At 39.7% G+C, this 26,955-nt stretch overlaps 1 non-coding gene across 1 annotated transcript; it reads right to left on the reverse strand.

Moving 5' to 3' along the window:
- Positions 1-14,646: 14,646 nt before the first annotated feature.
- On the reverse strand, positions 14,647-14,753 carry LOC127088486 (small nucleolar RNA R71). The gene has a single exon (XR_007790321.1). It is a non-coding gene; the product is annotated as a small nucleolar RNA R71 (small nucleolar RNA).
- Positions 14,754-26,955: the final 12,202 nt, after the last annotated feature.

Below are 26,955 nucleotides of genomic sequence, written 5' to 3' on the forward strand. Positions count from 1 at the left end.
TCCATTAATCATCTCAACAAGCATTGTAGAAGAGTTTTGGACCATTGCTGAGCCTTGTAGCACGAGTTTCCACTTGCTGTTCTTCAAGAGGTCAAGTTTCGATCTCAATTATTCTTGAATTCATTATGATATTTGTGTAGATCTTTGCTTGGTGATGATTCTGATATAAAAATTGAGTGAAATGGTGCATTATCCATGAAGTTATGCGTGTTTGAAAGTTTGATGTCAATTTTGATTTTCTTCGATTCAAGCTTGTTATGATGTTTTAGCATGATTTGATTGTGGATCTTTAATGTACATGGAACGAGGATTCGAATGGTGTAACTGTTTTTGATTTCTGGAAGTTTTCTGGATTTTCTGGAATTTGCTCATGAAGTTCATGCAATCTTCATCTTCAACCTCATGAAGAGGATGAAGATCATCATCGTTTCCAGAATTGCCACGAGTTTGCTACGAATTTGCTACGAATTTCCAGATTAGCTACGATTTCTGGATTTCTTTTCCAGATTTAGGGTTTTAACCAAAACGCTGTCGTTTTGGAAGCGCGCTCAAAATTCAAATCTGGACCAGGTTCGATCCTGGCCGAGCGCGCTTATTCAAATATTCATCATTTTTTCACATATTCCCTCCTTATTTCATGCCATGTACATTTTTGAACTTCAAATTTTTTCCAAACTTCATAAAATCATAACAAATTGAAAAATCATCCAATTTAATCCCAATTTTTTGCAAAATGCTCCTTGTTCTGTCTAGTTTTTAATGATCATGATTTCCAAAATTGTGCATGACTGGATTTTATTTAGTGCTAGGTTATGTGATCATGTATCCATTTGTGACTTTGCCTTTCTTATCTTGTTGTGAAATGCTTGATTTTAATCCAATGAACTTGAAAGTTTGCATGCTGATTCTAGACACATTGATGGATGTTTTGGCTTTGGTTTGACATTATTCTCATGCTCCATTTCTGTTTTATGCTTGTGTTAACATGGTGTGACAATTTGTGTCACACATTTGGTTGTCTAACTTGTACAATGTGTTTTCCATGCCAAATGATCTCCAATGTTTCTGATTTTTTGTGTGATGGATGTTGTGGATGTCTTGATTGCTCATGAATTTTTCCATAATTATTTGAATCATTTCTGTTTTGATTGAGAATTTTCATTCATGTTGATCATTTGGATGCCTTGAATTGGTCTTTGACTTATCTTGCACATGAAATGGACTTGCTTATTGATTATGATTTGGTCCTTTTTAGGATTGGTTCTTGAGTGAATAAACATGCTTTGTGTTGAGTTTGAGGTTCTGTTTTGGATTTTTGATCCTCTTTTGACCCTAGGCTTTGACCTAGTGGTTTGGACTTACCATTTGGGTTGTGAATTTCAGGTTCAAGTGTACATTTCCATGATTGGAGTGGCTCCTTCATTTAAGCTTGGTCAATTGTTGTCATGTGCTAACCTCTGTGTGTTTTGTAGGCTTTGAGAACAATTCACTTGTGCTTGTGGCTTGCTCATTGTTGTCTGATGATGCTTTGTCTGTCTGTTTGATATTAACTGTTGATTGTTTGTCTGTACAGTTGAACTGATTGGTTTAGATGTTTCCACAGGTACCTAAGTTGCTCTAAGTTCATTTGAACTTTGCTTTGCTAACTTGTGGTTTGCTTACCACTAAGGTATAATTTCTTGATCTTCATGTAGTCTGGAAGACCTGTCATGTTATGTTGGCAGGCACCTGTCTGAAGCCCTCCTTAAGAGGAAATGCTTGTGTTTGTTTAATGTTGTGCCAAGCAGGTAAAGACCTCTTTAGAGGCAATTGGCAGATAAAAGGGATGTGCAATCCATCCCCTGCTATTCAGTTGTGTCATTCACTTTTCTCACACCATGTGTTGATGCATTGTGAATAAGAACCCAAGATCTTGTTGTGTCAGTCATGTGGAGAAGAGTTCCTACATTCTGAACTCCCACACTTTCTATTTGATTCAAGATCTCCCAGGCCAGGGATAAGAGCTGTGAGGTCTTACCCTCACTTCCCATTTCATCTGCTTCACCCTAACTCTCAATGTTAGGGTTAAGAGCTAAAAACACCCCATTCCAGTTGGCTTGTTTTTACAGCCTAGCCTTGTATGAGTCAATTGTTTGCATATATTGTGTGTGTTTGCTTTATTGTGCTTGTATTTGCTTGATTGTGCTGTGTTTAGGCTAGCTTGCTTCCTGTGCAAGTTAGGATAGAAACCTCAACATAGGGATCGTATGCCTGACAACTTCTAGGCTCGAGTCGTAGTCTCCCTAGTAGTCTGTTATCTCCCTTTGTCTCTGGTTAGGTTAGAAGTTCTTTCCCTGTTTAGGGGAACTACGTCGCCCTGATCCTCATACCAGATGAGGTACATAGGCAGGAGATGAGCTGATCTCTCCGGGCGCCCTTTTTCTTTTTCAACCCCTTTGTGTGCGTTGGAGTCTGACGTAAGTCCAGTGATTGGCAGTTGGTTTCCTGTGTCTTGTTGGCTTGTTGGAGTCTGACGTAAGTCCAGCGATTGGCAGTCGGTTTCCTGTGTGTGTTTGTTGGTTCGGAGTCCGATGTAAGTCCAGCGATTGGCATTCGGTTTCCATGTTTGCCTGTTTGTGTGGAGTCTGACGTAAGTCCAGCGATTGGCAGTCGGTTTCCTGTGTGGGTTTTGTTTGGCGTGCGTTAGCCGAGCTACGAGTGCTCTGATTCTTCCCCTGCCAGAGAAGATACGTATGCATAGGATGCGACATCCTAGCGAGCATGTTTCCCCGGTCCCGAACTACGTCGACTCTGATGTCTGTGTTGGACAGACTATGTAGGCCCAGGATGCGATATCCTGCCGAGTCCCGTTTCTTTTGTCTTTCTGTGTTTCCTTCCAGCCTTGTGCAGTGTTTGAGCAGTCTTTTTAGCAACCTTTCTTCTATTCTTTCTGAGCGTGGATCCCGTCGAGTACGACGGATGCGTAGGGGTGCTAATACCTTCCCTTCGCATAACCGACTCCCGATCCCATCTCTCTCTGGTCGTGAGACCATGTCTTTTCCAGGTTTACTTCGAGCGTTCCCTTTCCCTCTTTTGGGATAAATAACGCACGGTGGCGGCTCTGTTGTTTCGTTTCCTGCCGGTTTTTCGCGTAATGCGACACTAGCCATCACTAAAGGAACTATTTCATTTCTCTTCAAATTTTTCAGATCTGAATTTTGATTTCATTTATCAATCTTCGGATCTCAAAGTTCCTAAACCTTATCTCCTTGATCCCTAGCGTCTACTGTTAGCAAAAGCATCCAAAGATCTTAACTCCAAGCCTTGCAATTCAAAGGTTTACTTCAACTGTTGTTTGCTTCGAACCAGCTTGTATAGTGCTCTATTTGCTTTGTTATTGTGTGATCTGAAGTCCTCTGCATAGAGGAAACATTGTTATGCTTTCAATTTTTGAAAATCATGAAGTTCATATGAACACCACAGAATTTCCACTTTTGATTTCTCTCAATCTAGAGATCTAGAATGGAATTGAGTGGTACAGGGGTGATGTACATCACCCCAGCTTTCGAATGATGCCTGGATCGTGCATTTTGGTTGCCATTTTAGGTTCTGCAATTTTTGATGTGGCCGGAAGTTGGTCGGAGAAGATGGTGGCGCTGGCCACCATCAGGTCTCCAGATTAGATCTAGGCCTTCCATTTGTTTTTCCAGATCTAATCCTAAGCGTCCAATCTTATGACTTTAGTAAAGGCCGCGTGTATCTTATTGACCTTGGTGTTTGGTGGACGCGCGCATATGGACTCTTTGATCTTCCAGCTCAATTAATGAGCTCAAATCCAATGGCTCACGCTTTTTCCTATTTTCTAATTTCTGATTTTAATTTCTTTTATTTCTTTTAATTCCATTTCACTTTAAAAATTCATATCTCTCTCATTATTGGTCCAAAAATTATGGAACCAATTTCATTCTTCTCCTTTTAATTTCTACTTTCTAAAAATGATTTTTAATATTTTTTATTTTATCATTTTATATTTTTTAGTAATTTTCTCTTTTCTGGTTATTTTTAATTCATTTAAAATAGTTTTTGATATTCAAAAAATACAAAAATATTTTTCCAACCTCTTTGGATGATGATAGATCTATGAAAAATATTCTCATCAATTTATTAATTGATTTGAGATTTATTTGAGATTTTAGTTCAATTAGGTTATTTTTGTGCATTTTTAATTGATTTAAAATAGTTTCTGACTTTTAAAAATGCTGAAATTTTTTGTCAAACTTTGTTTGACCTTGTTGAACTTGTGATAATTTACTTGGACTTTTCAAAGTTGATTTGAAGTAAGTTTGAAGTTTGACCTTTCTTTATTATTTTAATTCAAATTTTATTTTAATATTAAAAAATGCCAAAAATATTTTATTTGTTTCTTGACTTCTAATCTTCATTTTGCTTCTGTTTTCTATTGTTTGACCTTGATCTTCTTTATCTTTGGTCAATGCTTGTTGATTATGTCATTCTATTTCCATTAATGCACTTTAATTCTTCATCTTCTTCTTCTTCTTTTTTCTTTTTTTTGATCAATGAGTTAAAGATTGGTGGTTAGCATTGATACATGGAGGTTTAATCTTCCTTGATTCAAATCTAATTCATCTTGATCATGAATCAAGTGAATGGATTTGCATTAAGGATAGGTTGTTTCCTAAATCATGCAAAGGACCTAAATCAATACAAGATCATTTCTCATCTTCTTTTTGGCATGGCAAGTTGTTGGAGTTTGATTCACTAATCAAGACCTCTAACTTGTGTTGTTGCCTACATTATTATTGACCTGCCTCAGATAGTTGTGACTTCTACATAAGTCCAATTACGATTGCTTAACATAGCGCTAAATTTGCCTTATGGCACACTAACTATTAACACTAACTATTAACCATTAACATTTACTTCTAGCACTTTACATTTATGCAATTTACTATTCTTGTACATATTATTCATTTGCTTTATCCTTTGCTCATTTGAGCACATGTTTATGTTAATACAAATTGCCTTTTGATCACTTGAGCACATAATTGTGTATATATTATTGTGCTTGTGTTTTGTTTTGATTGTTATGGACCAAATGCAAAGAAATGGACAAATGGACTTAGTTTCTAGGACTTTCCCTATGAAAATTGGAGTAAAAGGACCTTTATGTTGAAGATGGATTAGAAGAACCAAACCACTAGACCCACTCTTGTCCGTTCTTGATTTACTTCATAGAACTTTTTGATGTGTGTGCTTTTGTGCTAGGGGATCCTATGAGAGTTCAAATTAAAGAACCATTGCCATATTCATCCAAAGTGAAAGATACAAGAGACATTGGGGATCTTCCAAAAGCTTGTTTGATTATGTTGATTGCTTGAGCTTACACTTATTTTGCTTGCATATTCCAAAGGATGAGAGCTACTTGGATCATCAATATGATCTCAAGAGAGGAACTCCATTTGTGGTCTTGTTTCTTATCCCTCATCTCTTGTATGATTAGGACTTTAGCCATTCTTCTTCTTCCCTCCACTCTAACCCAAGCCAAAACTTTTGTGCAAACATTTAACACTTCTTTTCAAACATTAGAAACCTAAGCCTTATGCTTTTGATTTTCAAACTTTTTTTCATAACACTTATTTTGAATTGAACCTTTAAATCAACTTTGACCATATTTTGTAAATACTTTTCATTGGTAAATATAACTCATTCAAATACTTTTGTGGTTTCAATGGCCACTTTCTTAATCAAAACCTTTCATAACCTTTAGCTATTAGGTTTGAGTTATCCTTGAGGTAGATGTAATACTCACCTATGTCCTTAGTGATGGACAATGAGTCTTCCATGCTTATTATAGGGTTAACCCCTCACTAGCATGTTGAAGCTATCCTCACATGGTGGATTTGTGGTTTTAGGTTAAGTTTTCTCCCTTGGATAACAAAAGACCTTAAGGCTTTTGGACCAATCAATTCACCAACTCATTTTGAGATTTTTACCCCAAACTACGAGGTTTTGATCCTAATCTTTTTTAAGATGGTACGTAGGCAATGGTTTCATCCATCCAAACACAAAAATGTAAATAATTTGTATATTCTCATCTCATCTCTTCAATCATGTTTGCACAAACAAATTTTCACAAAATACCAACCTTACAACAAATGTGAAAAGGGCTCCCTAGGAGTACCTAGGATGTTTTGGGTGCTTAACACCTTCCCATTGCATAATCAACCCCCTTACCCCGATCTCTGATATTTTTACTAGTTTTTGATTCGATAAAACTTTTAGGTTTTTGTTCGCTTTCTAACCATTCCTTTGGATAAATAGAAGTGCGGTGGCGACTCGACTTGTATGGCTTACCTTAGACTTAGTCAATATCTCTAATGGTAACGAATAGCCCGCTATAGGTAGATGTTGTTGTCTGAGTATGATATTGAGTATCGAGCTCAGAAGGCTATTAAAGGTAGTATCTTGGCTGACCACTTGGCACATCAACCAATTGAGGATTATCAGTCGGTTCAGTATGATTTCCCAGATGAGGAGATTCTGTATTTGAAAATGAAAGATTGCGATGAGCCTACACTTGATGAAGGGCCAGAGCCTGGTTCCCGATGGAGCATGGTGTTTGATGGCGCTGTAAATCAATATGGAAATGGTATTGAGGCAGTGATTATTACTCATCAGGGCACACCTTTTCCTTTTACAGCAAGGCTAACTTTCAAATGCACGAATAATATGGCGGATTATGAGGCCTATATTATGGATTTGGAAGAGTGTATTGATCTTAGGATCAAACATCTTGATGTTTATGGCGATTCGGCCCTTGTTGTTAATCAGATTAAGGGTGAATGGGAGACGAATTAGCCTGGCCTCATCCCATACAGAGATTATGCGAGGAGGATTTCAACTTTCTTTACTGAGGTTGACTTCTATCATATTCCTCGAGATGAGAATCGGATGGCAAATGCGCTTGCTACGCTTGCTTCGATGATTATGGTGAAATTCTGGAATGAAGTCCCCAATATTACTGTGATGCGCTTGGATAGACCAACTCATGTATTTGCAGTCGAAGAAGTAAAAGATGATAAGCCATGGTATTATGATATCAAGTGTTTTATTCAGCGTCAGATTTACCCGCCTAGGGCATCTGTTAAAGATAAGAAGACTTTGAGGAGATTATCTGACAGTTTCTACCTCAATGGCGATGTGCTTTATAAGAGGAATTTTGACAAGGTTTTGCTCAGATGCGTGGATAGACACGAAGCAGACCTGTTGATGACTGAAGTCCATGAGGGTTCATTTGGTACTCATTCCAATGGACATGCCATGACAAAGAAGATGTTGAGAGCATGCTACTATTGGCTGACAGTGGAGTCTAACTGCTGCAAGTATGTGAAGAAATGCCATAAGTGTCAGATTTATGCAAATAAGATTCATATTCCCCCGGCACTCCTAATGTGATTTCATCACCATGGCCTTTCTCTATATGGGGAGTTGACATGATTGGCATGATAGAGCCAAAAGCGTCCAACGGTCACAGGTTCATTTTCGTAGCAATTGATTACTTCACCAAATGGGTTGAAGCGGCGTCATATGCAAACGTGACCAGGCAGGTGGTTGTGAAGTTTATCAAGAATCAACTCATATGTCGTTATGGTGTGCCAGACAAGATTATTACTGTTAATGGATCTAACTTGAACAACAAGATGATGAAAGAGTTATGTAGCGAGTTCAAGATTGCACATCATAATTTTTCTCCTTATAGATCCAAGATGAATGGGGTTGTTGAAGCTGCTAATAAGAACATCAAGAAGATTATCCAGAAGATGGTTGTTACGTACAAAGATTGGCATGAGATGCTGCCATTTGCTTTGCATGGTTATCGTACATTTGTCCGCACTTCAGCAGGGGCAACCCCTTTCTCCCTTGTATATGGCATGGAGGATGTGCTCCCCGTGGAGGTTGAGATCCCATCAATGAGAGTCGTGATGGAAGCCAAGTTGACTGAGGTTGAATGGGTTCAGGGTCGTTATGGCCAGTTGAACTTAATTGAAGAGAAGAGATTAACTGCCATGTGCCATGGTCAGTTGTATCAACAAAGGATGAAGAAAGCCTTTGATAAGAAGGTCAAGCCTCGTGTGTTCCGAGAAGGTGACCTTGTGCTCAAGAAAGTTTTATCTTTCGCGCCCGATTCCAAGGGTAAGTGGACTCCAAATTATGAAGGTCCATATGTTGTTAAGAGAGCCTTTTCAGGCGGTGCTTTGATGCTTACAACTATGGATGGGGAGGATTTCACTCGTCCTGTAAATTCAGATGCAGTCAAGAAATACTTCTCCTAAAATAAAAACAGAATATCTCGCTAAGTTGAAAACCCGAAAGGGCGACTTAAGCAAAAATGAGCGTCCTTGTGGATTGAAAACCCGAAAGGGCGATCCAGGAAAAAGTTAGAGACATAAAAAAAATGAATATATATATCCCGCTAGATTGAGTACCTCACCCTGGGGCAATCTAGGCAAAAATTAGGGATTTTGGCAAGTAACTGCATCCTGACAAGACTTTGTTCTACAGATGTCTTCTGTCAGAGATTCTCGCTCAGTCATCGTCAACTGGAGCTTCAAATACATCGGATTCAGAGTTGGTGGAGAAATGGTCATTATGTTCAATGTATCCCTTTTCCAATATATATCACCAATTTCAAATTTGTAAAGATCCATGGGGTCTTGCCATTTGCAGACTACCATTCCATCAAATAAATTTGAGCCTTTATCCAATTCTTTGCACTCTTATTTTTTTCTGTTCAACAAATGTTTGCATGTTTTAATTGGTAAATATCATTGTTTTAAATAAATAAACTTTTTTATAAACTTTTTTTTTAACAAAGTGAACATTCACAATGACTGAAAGGATAACTGGGACATCTTCAGTGCTCTCCCAAGGATAGAATGATCTCCAAAAGGGTAAGACATTTGTTCATTATTCCTAGCATACTTGTATCCTCTTCATTATTCTTTCAGGTTGTACCCTCCGCGAGCGCAGAAGAAGGTTAAGCATCACCAAATCCCCTGAGAGAGTCTGGAGTTCGGCCTCGGTCTTCTAACTCCCCAGTTGAGTCTGGATCTAGCATTTGTGTTATAAATTATATGGTTGTCATCCCCTGTGTGGATTGACCTAAAATCCCTTATAGATTGATAAATTGATATGCTATCTTTTCGAGGAAGTTGGTATTCCTTTATTCATATTGGAATTCTCCCGCAGAGTGAGCAGGAAATCCTAGCATGAGTGGAATTTTCAAACAAATTGGTTTGTAACTTATCCCCAGCGGATTCGCATACAGTGATATCCAGCAGGTTTGCTTCCCATTCATCCTCAACAGGGTTGTTCACTTTAGACTTCCCCAATTTGGTCGTCAGCGGGTTATCTCCAGTTGATCGCCTTCAGGTTATCCTCGGATTGATCACCAACAGTCTTCCCCCAAGAGAGTTGTCTGATCGAAGCCTGATTGTTGTTGATACCTCCTCCTTCTTGGATGGTTTTTCCTCCTAGCGGAGCGGGTGATGAAAATGTTTATTTTTTGTCCCCAGTGGATCATTGTTTCTCCTCGACAGAGTTCGTTTCTCCAGCCTTATGAGGATTTGTTTTGATATTTTTGTATCGTGGTTGTTCCCCGCAGAGTTTTCTATCTTGTCTCGGTAAGTTCCCCAGTAGAGTTTCTTCTATGATGGAATCTTATTCGTGTGTTTAGTTCCCCAGCTGAAGGTCCGTCTGATCCTAGTTTGGCGTTGAAACTTATGAGGAAGATGTTTTCTTTTCCTTCCCTAGTGGAGTGACTGCTTCTCCTTCTTCGCAGCAGAGATATTCCTTCCTTGGTTAGAAGTGATTGTTGTTTTGATGTGATTCTATTTGGTGGTTGTTCCCCACAGAATTTCACTTCACCTCCTTATAAGATCCCCAGTAGATGACTCCTCTGACTGATCTTATCATTGTCTCTGCGTACTGTTGGAAGATCCCCAGCTTTGGTGATTGTGATCCCTTGGCTTATTCCCAGCAGCAGTCTCTAATTCCCGGTGATCCTGTAGTTTCCCTAGTAGTGATCTTTGTCCCTGGCGATGACTTTGCTCGACTCTCAACATTGGTCTTTAGCCGCTGCAGAGATTGGTGTTTCCTGGTATTTGGTTGCCCCCACCAGATTGGATTTTCTCTCGTGGGCCTGGCTTTCTCTTTTGAGATGTAGTACCGGATGTCTGTCCATTGATTCCTGGACCTGTTTGTGTTAGATATGTCTGTTTGTCAGCATTCATCATACATAAACCACGCATATACATGCATAACTTTAAACATTCAGATATTCATGTTGCATTCTTTGACATATATCTTTGTTTGTTATCTCCTGCTATTTGGTGATATATATTTCCCCAAGCAGATGTTTATGTCTGATCTCTCCATATAGAGTCGGCCCCATAGGCAGAAAGCGTTTATCCTTTCTTCCATATTCCCCACTGAGTTATGCCCTCGGGGATGATTATTGTGTCAGTTTCCTCCCGAAACATATATTGGGAATGGAATTACTCCCCTGAGTTATATCCTCATTGGGTTGAGTCTTGTTTCTTTGTGTCTCTCTAGTTTGTTCTTTGCTCCCTGCGCCTCCCCGTAGTTTAGATGAATGATTGCTCAGTAACCAGTAATTGTCCATATTTTCCCCGACTGGTTTTTGTGGCCTTCTACCCAGTAACCGGTAGTTGTAAGTCCTATTTTTGTGGCCTTCTACCCAGTAACCGGTAGTTGTAAGTCCTATTTATGTGGTTTTCTACCCAGTAACAGGTATTTGTAAACCCCATTTTATCCCCTTGCAGGGTCAACCCTTGCTTTTGTTCATCCTAACCGATGACGGTTACTCTCTTTTGTGATTTTCTACCCAGTAACCGGTAGATGTAATCCCCTCTTTGTTGGTTATCTTTATCCTATATTCGGTATTGATATTCCTTTGTTTTGAGTATACCACCCAGTAACTGGTGATATGTCTCTTAGATGATTGCTCTGATAAAGCAATTTATCCCCAGTGAGTCATCTTTCATTTACCCTTTGTTTGGTAATGATTGTTTCTCCCCTTAATTGGTCATCATTTTATACCCAGTAGCCGGTATCCCGATGTCCTTTCTTTTCGGTCGATTTATCCTTTATTAACCCAGTAACCGGTTCTGGAGAATCTTCCATGCGAGTATGTTATCTACGTTCTGACGGTAATATATAATATATCTCATCCGCTCTTCAGTCAAAGTCTTTTTCTTCCCCAGTCGAGTAAGATTCGTATTTCCTTATGGAATCGAATGTCCATCCTGCAATCGAGTTTGCTTTTTTCAACCCTCCTTTCGGATGATGAATGTTTTGGAAATATTCCCCAATTCACACCTTGGTTGGTCACCTATTATATGCCCAGTAACCGGTATCCCTGGTGTTCCTTCCTTTCTGCTCCCTATCATGACTTTTGTCCCCTGTGGAGTCAGATTTTCCTGAGTTAAAATATACCTTTTTAGGTCTTCCTCAGATGTCTTGGATGATTGATATCTCTCACCCTTTATACCGGTCTTAGATATTCATTCTCCCCGAGCGTGTTGTTCTCTCACCCTTATATCGGTATTTTGATCACATGTCTCTTTGAGCTTATTACCCAGTAATCGGCAATACCTTAGTTTGTTGTTTCCTCAGCTGAGTCCTTTGTGGATGTTCCCAGCCTGAGTCCCTTGGTGGATTTTCCCCCATCCGAGTCCGGATTTTTATCCGAAGTATCCCTTGTGGATAGTTTTGCTATATTGGCACATTCCCCAATACATGCATCTTTGCGTCAGCTCGAGTCTTTCCATTGATTTATTTTTATGGAATCCCTTCGTGTCTCAACAAGTTTCAAGTCGTGACCTGCTCACGCATTTTATTCCCTTTATTCCCCAGTAAAGTTCCTAAAGTCTATGTCCCATTTATGAGTGTATTACTCATATGGATCTTCAGTTCCTCCTGATTTCTTTTCCTTTGTGGACATATATCCCCACAGAGCATTAACTTTTGCATACATACATTTGCATCATGAGGTCTCTTAGGGACCAAAATTCGTCTCTTTGTTATTATTTAAGCTCATTCTACCTCGTCGAGACGAAGATTTTAACCTTCATATCTCCGGCTAGAATGACCTTAAATAGGGGCATCTGTAACACCCTAATTTTGAAACTAAGATCCCTCATGGCATCATATCATTGCACATTGCATTCGCCTCAAGGATCATAGCATCTTGGCTCCTTAACCCTAGGGTGGGACTTGTGTGAGTTGGTTTGAGACCATCAAGCTTGCTTCAATTGTATATTATTGCTTTTCTTATTTTGTTTACTGATAACACTGAAATTTACCGTATTTTCGACTCCGATTTCACATGCATTCTAGTTGTTTTATTGTTATTTTGTTGTGTTATTGTTATGTTTTCCTTTGTTTTCAGGTTTTTACTTTAATCGGAGCCCCGATCGAGAAAAGGAGTGAAAAAGAGCTAAAAACCCTAAAATTCAGCATTTTGTACTTGTGGCATACCCCATGGTTGGCGCCATAGACCCTGCCATGACGTGTCCAAGCTCAACTTCCCTCAACTGCCATGTTCCCCACTACTTCCACTAAGGCGCTTCAGATTGGCCTTGTGGCGGGCGCCACAAGAGGAAAAGTTTTCCCTCCCATTTTCAAGTTGAAGGGCATCCTTGTCATTTCCATCTTTTTACTTGCTTATAAATAGAAACTCAAAATCACTTTTACAATCATCCAAACTTAGAGCAGAGGAACATCCAAACTTAGAACAAAGGCAAACTCATAGCGATTTTGTTTCACTTAGGCATATATTCAGTATTTTAAAGTGGTAATTGCTTCGTATTGGAGTGTTACCACAATTGTGTAATCAAGTCTGTGATAGAGTCTGTAATCGAGTTTGGAGCACTTTGGAAGGAAGTTAATCCTGTCGCCATTTTCATTTCCTCTTTGCAATTTATTCAACCCTCCGATTGGAGCAGGTTTTTATTACTTGTCTTTATCTTATTTATTTTCTCGCACTCGCTTTACTTTATTTATTTCCTCGCACTCGCTTTAAATTATTTATTTTCTCGCACTCGCTTTACTTTATTTATTTCCTCGCACTCACTTTACTTTATTTATTTCCTCGCACTCGCTTTACTTTATTTATTTCCTCGCACTCGCTTTAAATTATTTATTTCTTGCACTCGCACTACTTTTATTTACTTTCCGCACTCGCACTACTTTTATTTATTTTAATGCACTTTTACTTTACCATGTCTAACTAAATCTATAAGGTTAGAATGTAAGGATCGTAATTGAACCGGTAATCCGTACAATTGTTCGTAGAAGCACTTAAGGGCTATTTTAACTTTCAAATTAAGTTTTCCCGCACTTCAATTCCGTTGGGTAAGATCGAAAGTCGTCCAACGTCTATCTAAACTTAATTGTTTTTAACTATTTCAAAAACAGCGAAAGCGCTTTGTTTAGTTCATTATGAGTTTTTAACTTAAGAAGAAAAGAGATTTTAAAACTATTTTCGGACGCGTTTATAAGTTTAGAGTCTGGTTCGTGAGAACCTCTTTTGGTTAAGAAATCCAGGTTATAATACTTTTCAACTTAGTCAAGATACTATATTTCTTAAAAATAGGTTTACTACTCTAACGCAATGCGCGCCTTTTTATAAGTGACAATAAGAGGGTTTGATTAGGGAGTACAACTCGGTTCTGATTACGCGAAAGCGATAGTTCCTATTAAATTAGTTCTTTTCAAAGTAGGAAACATTGCCCATAAGTAATTCTATTAGCAAGTACTTGGATTATTAATTAATTATGTGAATTACATTCGACCCTGTCTTTATTAATTAATCTTTATTCAACACTTTACTTTTCATTTCACACTCCAAAAACACCTATTTTGATTGCCTTTGATAAACACCATAACAATAGATAACGATAGATTGACACTTGGTCTCTGTGGATTCGATAATCTTTTATATTACTCTGACGCGTTCGTATACTTGCGAAACACCGCATCAAGTTTTTGGCGCCGTTGCCGGGGACCAATTTCGTCAAATTTCATTTTCCAAGTTGTTATATCGTTTAGACTTAGGCTATTTCCCGCCGGTCAATGCGAAGAACTCGCAGCACCGGAAGTTTAAGCTTAGTATACCCTCTGGCAGAACCTGAACGTTACGTTCACGCACGTTTATTCTTTCATAGAATTAAGAGAGCTATGGCCGAAGATCAAAACCAAAGACCTCTTAAGGATTTCGCTCAACCATCAAATGAAGAACCTAGTTCTAGTATAGTAAACCCAACCATCCCAGCTAATAATTTTGAACTTAAACCATCCCTGTTGCAACTAGTGCAACAGAGACAATTCGCAGGTCTCGCTACTGAGAACCTAAACCAACATTTAAAAATATTTCTTCAATTAGAAGACACTTTTAAAACCAATGGAGCTTCTCCTGAGGCAATACGTTTAAGATTATTGCCTTTCTCCCTCAGAGATAAAGCCCTATCATGGTTAGATTCCCTTCCACCCAATTCCATTACGACTTGGGATAACCTTAGAAGAGTTTTTCTTGCTAGATATTTTCCCCTGAGTAAAATCGTCGTTCTTCGAAACCATATAACTAGATTTACCCAAAACCAAGGAGAATCGTTGTTCGAAGCTTGGGAGAGATATAAAGAGTTGTTACGAGCATGCCCACATCATGGTTTATAAAATTGGTTAATCATTCAAACCTTCTATAATGGACTTCATTATAACACAAAGACGACCATCGACGCTGCCGCAGGCGGTGCTCTGATGAACAAACCTTACCCTGAAGCTAGTGCCCTCATTAAAGATATGGCTCAAAACCATCAATCATGGGGAGCCGAACGAGCGACAGTTAAGAAGAAGGAAGCCCAAGAAGGAGTGCATGAACTAAGATCTATAGACATGATGCAAGCTAAAATGGACGCATTAGCCCTTAAGGTCGAGCATATGTGCATAAAACCGAATACTGTAGCCGCAGTTTCGTCGGATTGTGAGATATGTGGAACCAAAGGACACCAATCTGCAGAATGCAGTCTATTAAATGAAACCCACTCTGAGCAAGTGAACTACACCCAAGGGAACCCATACTCGAATACCTACAACCCTGGATGGAGGAATCATCCGAACTTCTCCTATAAAAACAATAACCCTATTCAAAATAATGCACCTCTGAGACCTAGTTATCAAGCCCCTAGATCAAATCAACCTATGCAACCTATACCACCAAAGCCGAGCCTTGAGAAAATTATGGAAAATTTTATCACCGCTCAAACCCAACAAAACAAGGAGTTCATGAACCAGAACATTCATGTTAACAAATTGATTACTCAGTTAGGAACCAAGGTTGACCAAATAGTTACTCATACCAAGATGCTTGAAACCCAGATCTCTTAGGTAGCTTTAAACCAAGCCCCTCAGACTACACTTAGAGGATAATTCCCTGGACAACCTCAACAAAATCCGAGAGGACAAGCAAACGCCATTACCCTACAAAGTGGGAACGCTTATGATGAGCCACCAAACCCTAGATTGAGTGAACCCGAAACTTCTAAGGAATGTACCAAGCCCCCAGATGAAGTAAAGGAACCAGAGGAATCTGAAAACCAGGAAGGTCGAGAAAAAGGAGAAGAACCTAAAGACAAAACTTATGTACCACCCCCGCCATATAAACCACCTATACCATATCCGCAAAGACTCAAACAAACCCAGATCAATAAACAGTATCAAAAATTTATTAAAGTTATAGAAAAACTTCATGTAGAAATCCCTTTCACAGAAGTCATCACCCAAATACCTTCTTATGCAAAATTTCTCAAAGACATCCTTACCAACAAACGTAGACTTGACAATCCGAAGCCTTTGGAATGTAATGCTATTTCCGAGGACAAATTAGCGAAGAAAGATAAAGATCCTGGAAATTTCTCCATTCCTTGCCTTTTGGGTAATCATGTCATCGAAAAAGCTTTTCTAGACTTAGGAGCTAGTGTGAGCTTAATGCCTTTAGCAGTTTGTGAGAGGTTAAACTTAGGAGAATTACAGCCCACTAAGATGTCACTTCAGTTAGCCGATAGATCTGTTAAATATCCGATAGGCATTTTAGAAGATGTTCCTGTTAGGATAGGACAGTTATTTATCCCTACTGATTTTGTTGTCATGGACATCAAAGAGGACAATGATATACCAATCCTTCTAGGTAGACCATTCTTATCGACTGCAGGAGCCATAATAGATGTCAAGAAAGGAAATTTGACATTTGAGGTAGGCGACGAGAAAATAGAATTTATACTTTCGAAATTTCTTATGGAACCTGTGATGGGAGACTCGTGTTATGCCTTAGATATCATTGATGAATGTGTTAGAGAATTAGAACAAAAAGAAATTATAAAAACAATTAAGTTACCATCAACTCTCATAAGGGGAGATGATGACTTTAAGAAACCCTACATCGATGATAACCTTTACGAATGTTTATCCCTTACTCCAGATCCTATGCCATGCCCTAAGAAACCAATCTTAGAACTTAAGGAACTGCCTAAGAACCTGAGATATGAGTTCCTCGATGAAGAGATGAACCGTCCAGTTATAGTTAGTGCTACCTTGAGCCAAGAGGAAACGAACCAACTTTTAGACGTTTTACGAAGATATCCCTCAACCTTAGGATATAATATCTCTGACCTGAAAGGTATAAGCCCATCCGTATGCATGCATCGGATTTCGCTCGAAGAAGATTCAAAACCCTCCAGAGAACATCAGAGAAGAATAAACCCTATAATGAGTGATGTTGTTAAAAAGGAAGTTCTTAAGTTACTTGAGGCAGGTATAATCTACCAGATCTCGGATAGTAAGTGGGTGAGCCCTGTGCATGTAGTACCTAAAAAGGGAGGCATCACAGTCGTGCAAAACGATAAAGGCGAACATGTAGCAAAACGTTTAGAAGGAGGATGGCGGATGTGTATAGATTATAGAAAATTAAATAAAGCAACTAGGAAGGATCATTTCCCTTTACCATTTATAGACCAAATGTTGGAGCGTCTAGCCAGACACTCTTACTTCTATTATCTAGATGGATACTCTGGATTCTTTCAAATACCTATCCACCCCGAAGATCAAGAAAAAACTACCTTTACATGCCCTTATGGAACTTTTGCCTACAGACGCATGTCGTTCGGCCTCTGTAATGCCCCAGCTACTTTCCAGCGCTGCATGATGTCAATCTTTGCAGATTACCTAGATGGTATCATGGAAGTGTTTATGGATGATTTCTCGGTTTGCGGATTTGATTTCCACAATTGTCTTGCTAACCTTGAGAAAATCCTAGAGAGATGCGTGGAAGTGAACCTCGTGCTAAATTGGGAAAAGTGTCATTTCATGGTAACCGAAGGAATAGTTTTAGGACATATAGTTTCCGAAAAAGGTATAGAGGTAGATAAAGCTAAAATAGAAGTTATAGAAAACCTAAAACCACCAAAAACCATCAGAGAAGTCCGAAGCTTTCTAGGACACGCTGGATTCTACCGACGTTTTATTAAGGACTTCTCGAAAATAACTAAACCTTTAACTGGACTTTTAATGAAAGATGCTGAATTCATTTTCGATGAAAAATGTAATGACGCATTTAATCTTTTAAAGCAAGCATTGATCTCAGCACCCATTATGAAACCACCTGATTGGTCAGAACCTTTTGAGATAATGTGCGATGCTAGTGATTATGCAGTTGGAGCTGTTCTAGGACAAAGGAAAGATAAAAAATTACATGCCATTTATTATGCCAGTAGAACCCTAGATGCTGCCCAACTTAACTACGCAACAACTGAAAAAGAATTACTCGTTGTAGTTTTCGCTATAGACAAATTTAGATCTTATCTAGTAGGAGGAAAAATTATAGTTTACACCGATCATGCTGCCATTCGTTACCTATTAAGTAAAAAAGATGCCAAGTCCAGGTTACTCCGATGGATTCTGTTACTACAAGAGTTTGATTTAGACATAAGAGATAAAAAAGGCACTGAAAATGTAGTAGCCGATCACCTTTCTAGGCTAGAACATCTAAAACCTGAACTATTACCCATAAATGATGATTTCGCCTATGATAGACTGATAGCTAGAGTAGAAACCATTGAAGATAATAACCTAGATCCTTATGAGCACCCCCAAAATTCCTTAGCAATAAGTAACATACCCTGGTATGTAGACTTCGTTAATTACCTAGCTGCTGATATAGTACCCCCTGATCTTGACTACCACCGCAAGAAGAAATTCTTCCACGATGTGAGAAACTTCTATTGGGACGAACCGCTCCTTTTCAAAAGGGGTAAAGATGGCATTTTTCGCCGTTGCGTTCCAGAAGAAGAGGTAAATAGTATTATCAAGCATTGTCATTCTGCACCCAATGGTGGACATGCGAGCACCTCTAAGACATACGCCAAGATTCTTCAAGCTGGCCTATTATGGCCTACCATGTGGCGTGATGTCTATGCTTGCATTGTCAAATGTGATAGATGCCAGCGCACTGGAAACATTTCAAGGCGTGATGAAATGCCTCTAAGAAACATTCTGGAAGTAGAACTCTTTGACGTATGGGGTATAGATTTCATAGGACCTTTCCCACCATCCTTAGGAAACAGGTATATCTTAGTAGCTGTAGACTATGTGTCTAAGTGGATTGAAGCTATAGCTGCACCCACAAACGACACTAGGGTAGTAATCAAACTATTTAAAAACTATATATTCCCTAGATTTGGAACACCACGTTTAGTCATAAGCGATGGAGGATCACACTTTATATCGAGAATATTTGACAAACTTTTAAGAAAATATGGAGTTAGGCATAGAGTAGCAACACCATACCACCCACAGACTAGTGGCCAAGTAGAAGTATCTAATAGGGAGATAAAACAAATCCTAGAGAAAACTGTTTCTATTTCTAGGAGAGACTGGTCTCAGAAGCTTCAAGAAGCATTATGGGCCTACAAAACCGCTTTCAAAACCCCTATAGGAACTACTCCTTACTAACTAGTTTATGGAAAATCCTGTCACTTACCGTTCGAGTTAGAGCATAAGGCCTATTGGGCCATTAAAACTTTGAATTTAGACTACCTAGCCGCTGGAGAAAAGCGTACCCTAGACATTCATAAACTAGAAGAACTTAGGCAATCTACCTACGAGATTGCAAAAATATATAAAGAGAGAACAAAAGCCTATCACGACAAAAGAATAGTAAAGAAAAATTTCAATATAGGCGATCATGTTCTCCTTTTCAACTCTAGGTTACGACTCTTCCCTGGAAAGCTACGTTCAAGATGGACTGGTCCTTTCGAAGTATCCAAGATTCTGAGATCCGGAGCCGTAGAAATCAAGAACGAAACCTGTAGTCCATTCATTGTAAATGGACAAAGACTGAAGCTCTACGAAGGAGGAGACATTCCAGCATACTACTCAAGCCACACTCTGATTGATCCACCAATCCCTACTACTACAGGTGTATAAATTCTAATCGTCAAGCTAATGACGCTAACCAAGCGTTGCGTGGGAGGCAACCCATGGGTTTTCTTTCATTTTACTTTTTCGCATTTATTTAATTCTATTTTTATTTTATCATATTTTGCATTGAGACTAAAATTTGAATGGTTTGTATTTTCAGGATCACTTTCTTAACTTTTACAGGATGCAGGATTTCGATGACATGCACGTGGTCTATAGAGATAATGCTTAGAGGGAGCGCTACATTGCTCTGTATCAGCGCCCTATGGCACCCACACGTTATCCTGATCAGCACTGTATGGAGGCACTGGGTATCGAGCCGAGTATCAGATTCCTTAGCCGCCAGCTTCACTTGGACGAGTTTGCTGATGACTTGAGTAGCACCTATAGGAACCTGACACTGGAGTTCCTGAGTTCATTCGACTATGACCCATTGTTAGTTGGTAAATTACGTGTCGGGTTTTTGTTATCGTATCCACAGGGATTGTAAGATATCACCGCCGTTCGATGGTTGTATTAATTCTAACTCAATGTAACAATAAGGTTTTGGTTGGTTGTCACGTTATCTTGCATAAAAAGGTAATAAATTGCGGTAAAAGTTATGGTTTGAATAAATGAGAAATATTGCCAAAGTTAGGGTTCGATGATCACTTTGCATGTATTTGTTCGGTCAACAATCTTATAAACTCCTTTAGATGATAAATCATTTCACAAAGTCCTCCCAATATGTTTCTCTCGAACACACATTGTGAGTTTTCCCATTTTGATCCATTGTTTCTCTCGAACACAATCTATCAAAATGACAACTTTTTGGTTCAACCTTATAGTGAACAAAATCATTCATTACTATCTCTAGCTAACAAACAAGATTGGATGAAAACCTAGGTCAAGAGTTGGTAAACATCTCTCGATCATAAACCAACACAAAGAGTTTTAAATAGAAACAAAGTTTTCATCATATATTCACCATTAAAGAGTTTACACATGAAGATCCTTACATTTACACACAAAGCTAGTAATCACCTACATCTAACCTTGACAAATGGAGGACTTAGCTACTCATTTTCATGGTAGCTTGGTCGGCAAGTTTCGGAAGAAGGTTGATCAACATCCAAGTCGGATAATCGATATTGGATGGGAATCCACCTTCTTTTTGTGGAAGATGGTTACAAGATGAAGAGAAATGAGAAACTAGGGCATAAAAGATCCCAAAAACAATGCTGTAAAAATATCTAACAAAAGTACAAAAGTGGAAAAATGAGGTAAAAACTAGGTATGGCACTCAAAAGTGGCACCTGCTACTTATAGAGTAGTACTGGGCTGTCATGCTCGCTAGGCGAGCAGAATGGCTCGCCTAGCGAGGGTCTAATTGTGGCACCAAAGGCACCTGTGCCCAGAGAAAACAGACTATCTCAAACTGTCATGTTCGCCTAGCGAACAAACCTTCGCCTAGCGAAGGACACGCTTCAACCTTCGCCCCAGCGAGGTTGAGAGGTTTTGCTACTGGAATGCTCGCTGGGGACTCGCTAGAGCCTCGCTTAGCGAGTGAGTGCTGGCTGCGCTTTTCACCAAAACTGAACGAACTCGCTACCACCTTCGCTAGCAGCTCGCCTAGCGAATTTATTGACATTTTACTGGAGCTTTTCGCTGGGCGCTCGCCTAGCGAGTAGCTTCGCCACAGCCCTCGCCTAGCGAGCAGGCTGATGAAATGCTTGTATTCATTGGTTCCTTTGCCAATTTTCTTGTGTCTTCATTTTCAATTATTTCATGCCTTCTTCCTGCACAATAACACACAAATCAAAGGCACCAAGCTCGTTTATCAATGTACTGCATTTCATCTAAAACAAAGGTGATTTAGACAATTTAGCAAGGAAATAGAGTGAAAGATGCCCACATATGATAGCTCAAATAAGCACTTTTGGGCATCTAACAACTCTCCCCAACTAGATTCTTGCTTGTCCTCAAGCAAAGTATGCCTCTTGAAGGACAAGAGGATTTGCTTTAAGAAAAAGGTTTCTCCGAAGTTGGATAAACGGCTCAAACACAAGCGAAATCCGCATATACAAGTTTCCAACGGTTCGAATAAAATAATACACAAGAACTAAAACTTAAATAGCAATGCAAAATATTTATCTATCTACAACAATACTATTCTGAATGAATCATCCTATCTCTCCTCTTCGAATAAGGAATGAAGATTTTACGCGTTTGCAACCGCGGGAATAATCTCACTCTCTAACAAACAATGAAGAAATCAAATAGATTCATACAATGTCTAACAATTATAAATGGTACTGTGGAAGCATAAAGATCAATAAGGGCTTTTCGGTTGAAGCTTGGTTAGGTTAACAAACAAGGGTCATTTCTAAGGCCATTGAAACGAAAGTGCCGATGCAAAAGAGACATTCACAGTATTATTCACACATCTCGACTTTGTTTCATTTGTTTCTTATTTGAAACCTTCACAACACATACTCCACAACTCAATTTTTATTTTTCACTATTTTTCTTCCAAGCAAGCATTCATTTTCATTCTTTCTATTTTTGTTCTTTTCTTTCACATCAAATATACAAAACAAATGTTTCTTTTCTATATTTTCTATACATATATTTTTTTATGCTTGCTCGGTTTTTCTTTTCTTTTTCAAGAGTTGTGGTACTTATCGATTCTTTTTCGTTCTCTCCAACTTATTTCTTCCTCACCCTAAGTGAATGCTCTTAACTTTTTACGGCAAAAGAACAATAATCAAGATTTTCCGGGTTGTAAAAAAAAGATTTTTGAGATCTCGCTTTATTTCAAGCCGAGATTCAACTGTTCAAGCTCAAAGGGGTTAACAAATACTCTCTCTGCTCACAGGTAAGTTGTTTTTGGATGTAGTTGTGCTCAAAAGAAAACAAGTGCCTTGATCATTTCTAATTGCTTCCACAATTTCACAATAATAAAAGACAAAGCATGAATCACATGAATCAACAAAACTTATTAGAATCCAGCATTTAAGTGTACAATGGAGGTTTCCTCACAATTTGTGGTTTTAAGTTCTAGATGAAACATTCATTCAATTATGTTGCAAAAAGACAATATTCAATTTACCAAAAAGAGTAAAGTTCCTAATGCATTCTAAAATTCTAGCCGGAGGTAACCATGTACCTTAGCTTCATTCACTTGTTTATTCTTATCATTGCCATCCAAGCTCGGATGCACCTTCATTGGGTACTTCTTGAGGAGCAACCAATCTAGAAGGTTTGCCACTTAATCACCCAAAAATTTATTAAACAAACAAAATTAAAAACATAAATAAATAACATTAACTGAAAATATAAATTTGTTCATGGGGGACAAAACACCCCAACAGTACAAAATACAGAATCCGAAACTACAAAAGAAATAAACATAAAAATGAAAAATACAAAAACTCAACCCTCTAAGGGCTCAGAATCCTCCTCGCTACCGGCTTCAGAACCGGTAGCCTCATCATCAACATCATCATCATCATCATCATCAGCTGCAGCACCTGAAGCGCCCGCCCCCTCACCATAGACAGGCCTGTCCACAGGCCAGTTGGCGTTAAGCAGAAACTGCTCACGCGTCATCAAAGCATGAGCACCACTTCCCTGCAGCTGTAACCGCTGCATAGAGTCGTGCATATCTATCATGGCTCTCTGGGATGCCGCCATCCATTCAAAACTATAATCGCACACAGCTCGGAGGTAGGGATCTAGTCCAGGAGTAGAAGTACTAGGACCATCAGAAGCCCTGGTACTCTCTGTAGCAGCACTGCCTCTAGCATTCTTCGCTCTACAATATTTGGCCACATATCGGTCATCGATAGGTGGCGGGATCCTTACCTGACCCCGAGACGGAAGTCTCACCCTCGCCTGAATGCACAAACTCATGATCAAGCACGGGAAAGCAAGGGGACAATTTACACGAGCCCCCGACTTTAGCCCGCTCTCTATCACGGACTTAAGCTCATTGGCGATGATCCTCGCCACATCGATCTGGACGTTGGTGAGGATAGAATGGACTAAATGTGCCACTGGGATCGGCACTGTAGAGGTGTGGGACTTCGGCTGTATGTTGGTCAAAACCAAAAGCAGTATCAGTTGAGCCATGGGAGTCATGTCCTCCCTGTGATACCTCATTGGAACCCCAGATGGGTTCAGCTCAACAGATTTCCCGCTTAATAGCAGGGCGGCACTAATGGCTGGAACATCACGGTGAAGCCGTAAATCTGTATGGTATGTGTCCCTCTCTTCAGCTCCCAGCTGGAGCGGTTCCCCAAGGACTCGGTTGATGGCATCCCGATCAAATGTTACTGGACACCCGGCCACTTTAGATACCCAAGTAAAGGGCTCGTCGTCATCGGGCAGTGCGTTAGCATAAAATTCCCGCACTGTTGCTATGTCATAATGTTCCAAAGGATTAATCAACCGATCCCATTTCTTCGCGTCAATCAACCCGGCAAAATTTTTGTTCGTGCCCTGTGGGTTGATTAGGAATCGCTTCTCTGGAAGAATTTTCCGCTTCTCCAGAGCGATGTACCTTGCAGCCTGTTTTGGACCGACAAACTTGTCGGTATCGAATTGGATAGGCACAGTCCGGGAAGTAGCCGCTCCCTTTCTTTTCTTAGACGCTCCAGACCTTGACTCCATCTGCAAAATATGAGAGGAAACAACACACACCAAACAAACAGATTAGACATCAAAGCAATATTCAAAAGACTGACATGCTCGTTGCTGCTTCGCCTAGCGAAGTGGCAGCGAACGCTCACCCCAGGTTCGCCTAGCGAGTGCTAGCGAACCTTATGGGTTTTGAGGTTTTTCAGCATGTTCAGAGATTCTCCCCCAAAACCCATACTCAAATGGTTCCAACATCAGAACCTAATGATTTATCAAGTAAATAACCGTTCTATGCCATTGGGGATTACATATTTGCATTCAAAACCTAAAATCCCCAATTCTAAAACCTAAAATCCGAATTTGCAAAACCCTAAATACCACATGCAGACCTAAAGTTTCCCATACCACACTCATCCTAATTGACATTCAAATTGGAAATATAGAGTTCAAACAAAAAGAAAATGTAGTAGGGCAAACCTTAGTTACAGTGATTTGATTAAAATGAAGTGAGTAGGGTTTGCAATGGACCGAATAGAGATGGAGTGTTAGTGAGAGTGATGCAAATGAGAGAGTGTGGAGAGCTCTGTAAAAATTTTCTCAGCAGGGTTGCAAGTCAGAAAAAATTTGTGTTTGGGGGCAAAATGGGTGCCCTACTGAGATTTAAATAAATGTTGTGATGCAGCGCTCGCTGCTGCTTCGCCTAGCGAGCAGCTAGCGAGTCTGTTCGCTACTGCCTAGCCTAGCGAGCAGCTAGCGAGTATGACAGCAAATACCTTTTCAAAGGCAGCAATTCATGTTCAGACAGCATGGTTAGCACTAGGAAACCCAACACAACACAACACAAAAAATAGTAAATACTTACAATGTTGGGGTGCCTCCCAACTAGCGCTTGTTTAACGTCGGCTAAGCTCGACGGTGCGATGCTCACAGAGGAGCATCAAGCGGGATTGTGCAGCTTCCGTGATCCACTTTGTTGTTTGAGCTACCGGGATCCATTTTGTTGAGCAACTTTCTCAAGGGCTTTGTTGTCTTCACGAGGTTCTTGATGAACCTTCGATAAAATCTAATACCACCCTTTTTCGGAACTATTTGCACAACGCTCACCCATTCACCATCTGCGATAGAACAATTCATCCCGGCCTCCACTAATTTGACAACCTCCTTCTTTTTTAGCACCCGCATCAATTGATTCTCTTCGTTTGTGGACAAATTATTGCTAATGATAACGGGTTTAGCACAGTTATCATCAAGGTACACATATTTCAAATGTGGCTCTAGTTTCGGCTCCTCCACTATATTGGTCATATCCACGCCTTCCCTTGTCTCTTTATGATAGACAAGTTCTCCACAAGCTTCTAATTCATTCAACCATGCTTCCATTTTGTTTTCTTTAGTTTTGGTCGAAAGTTGGTAGACTCCGATAAGAGGTCTTTCAGAAGGATTAGAAATATGGACCTGGTTTGCGACCTCCACTAGCTTCTCCTCTGTGGCATCGATTCGGAAAGAATCAAGTTTATCATTGAGATGCTTTTTGGCTTCAAACAGATGGAAGGCTACCTCTTCATTTTGGACCCTTACCTTCATCAAACCGTTATCTACGTCTATCATCATGCGCGCGGTTTTCATGAATGGTCGGCCCAAGATGAGCGGAGCATCATCATCCTCTTCCATATCAATAATAATAAAATCAACCGGGAAGAAGAATTTATCAACTTTGACTAACATGTCTTGAGCCACTCCATATGGTGCAGTGGTAAATTTATCAGCAAGTTGCAAAGTCATCTTCGCAGGTTTGATATTAACATTTCCCAATCTTTTGATAATGGACAGTGGAATTAAATTGATGCTAGATCCCAAATCAATCAAGCCATTACCCATGTAGGTGTCTCCGATGGTTACCGGTAGAGCGACTCGTCCCGGATCGGATTCCTTCCTTGGGAGGGTTTTTTGAATGATGGCACTACATCGTGCATCAAGCAAGATTGTCTCAGGTTCCGTGTGCCTCCGTTTTTTTGTAAGTATGTCCTTCATGAATTTGGCATACTTGGGCATTTGCTCCAAGGCTTCGACAAACGGAATGTTGATTTGCAATTGTTTAAAAATACCCATGAACCGGGCGTAATGTCGTTCATTCTCCCTTTTGGACGGAGCATGAGGATAAGGAAGGTTTTGGATTGGAGTAGCGCTCACTACCTCCTTTCCTTTTGCAATTCTCGAACTCCTCCATCTAGGTTTTTTCACTGGCTCCACCACTACTTCATCACTTGTATTTTTCTCAATCTCCACACTTTTTTTCTTTTCAACTTCACCATTCGTTTTGGTCTTTTCAACTTCTTCCTTTTCACTCCACTCCCCCACTTCACCATCAATATTTTCCGCAACTATTTCCTCCTCAATTTCTTTCTCTTTCTCTCTTTGTTCACTCTCAACTCCTTTTTTATTCTCACTACCCAACTCCCTCCCACTTCTCGTCATGATCGCCTTACAATGCTCCTTAGGATTTGTTTGCGTGTTTGCCGAAAAGGAAGGACCGGTTTGTTGTTCCGCGAGTTGCTTGGCAAGTTGCCCAACTTGAGTCTCGAGATTTTTTATGGCCGCATCATTGCTCTTTTGATTGGCCATTGACATTTGCATGAATTGCGTCAATGTCTCTTCCAATTTAGAATTGACGACCGACGGTTGTTGAGATTGATACGGATTTTGGGGAGGGTTTTGACGGCTAGAAGAACCACCTCCATAACCTTGGTTATGATAATAGTTGCTTCTAGGTTGGAACCCTTG

Source organism: Lathyrus oleraceus, chromosome 5 (assembly GCF_024323335.1).
Source record: "Lathyrus oleraceus cultivar Zhongwan6 chromosome 5, CAAS_Psat_ZW6_1.0, whole genome shotgun sequence".
Lineage (NCBI taxonomy): Eukaryota > Viridiplantae > Streptophyta > Magnoliopsida > Fabales > Fabaceae > Lathyrus > Lathyrus oleraceus.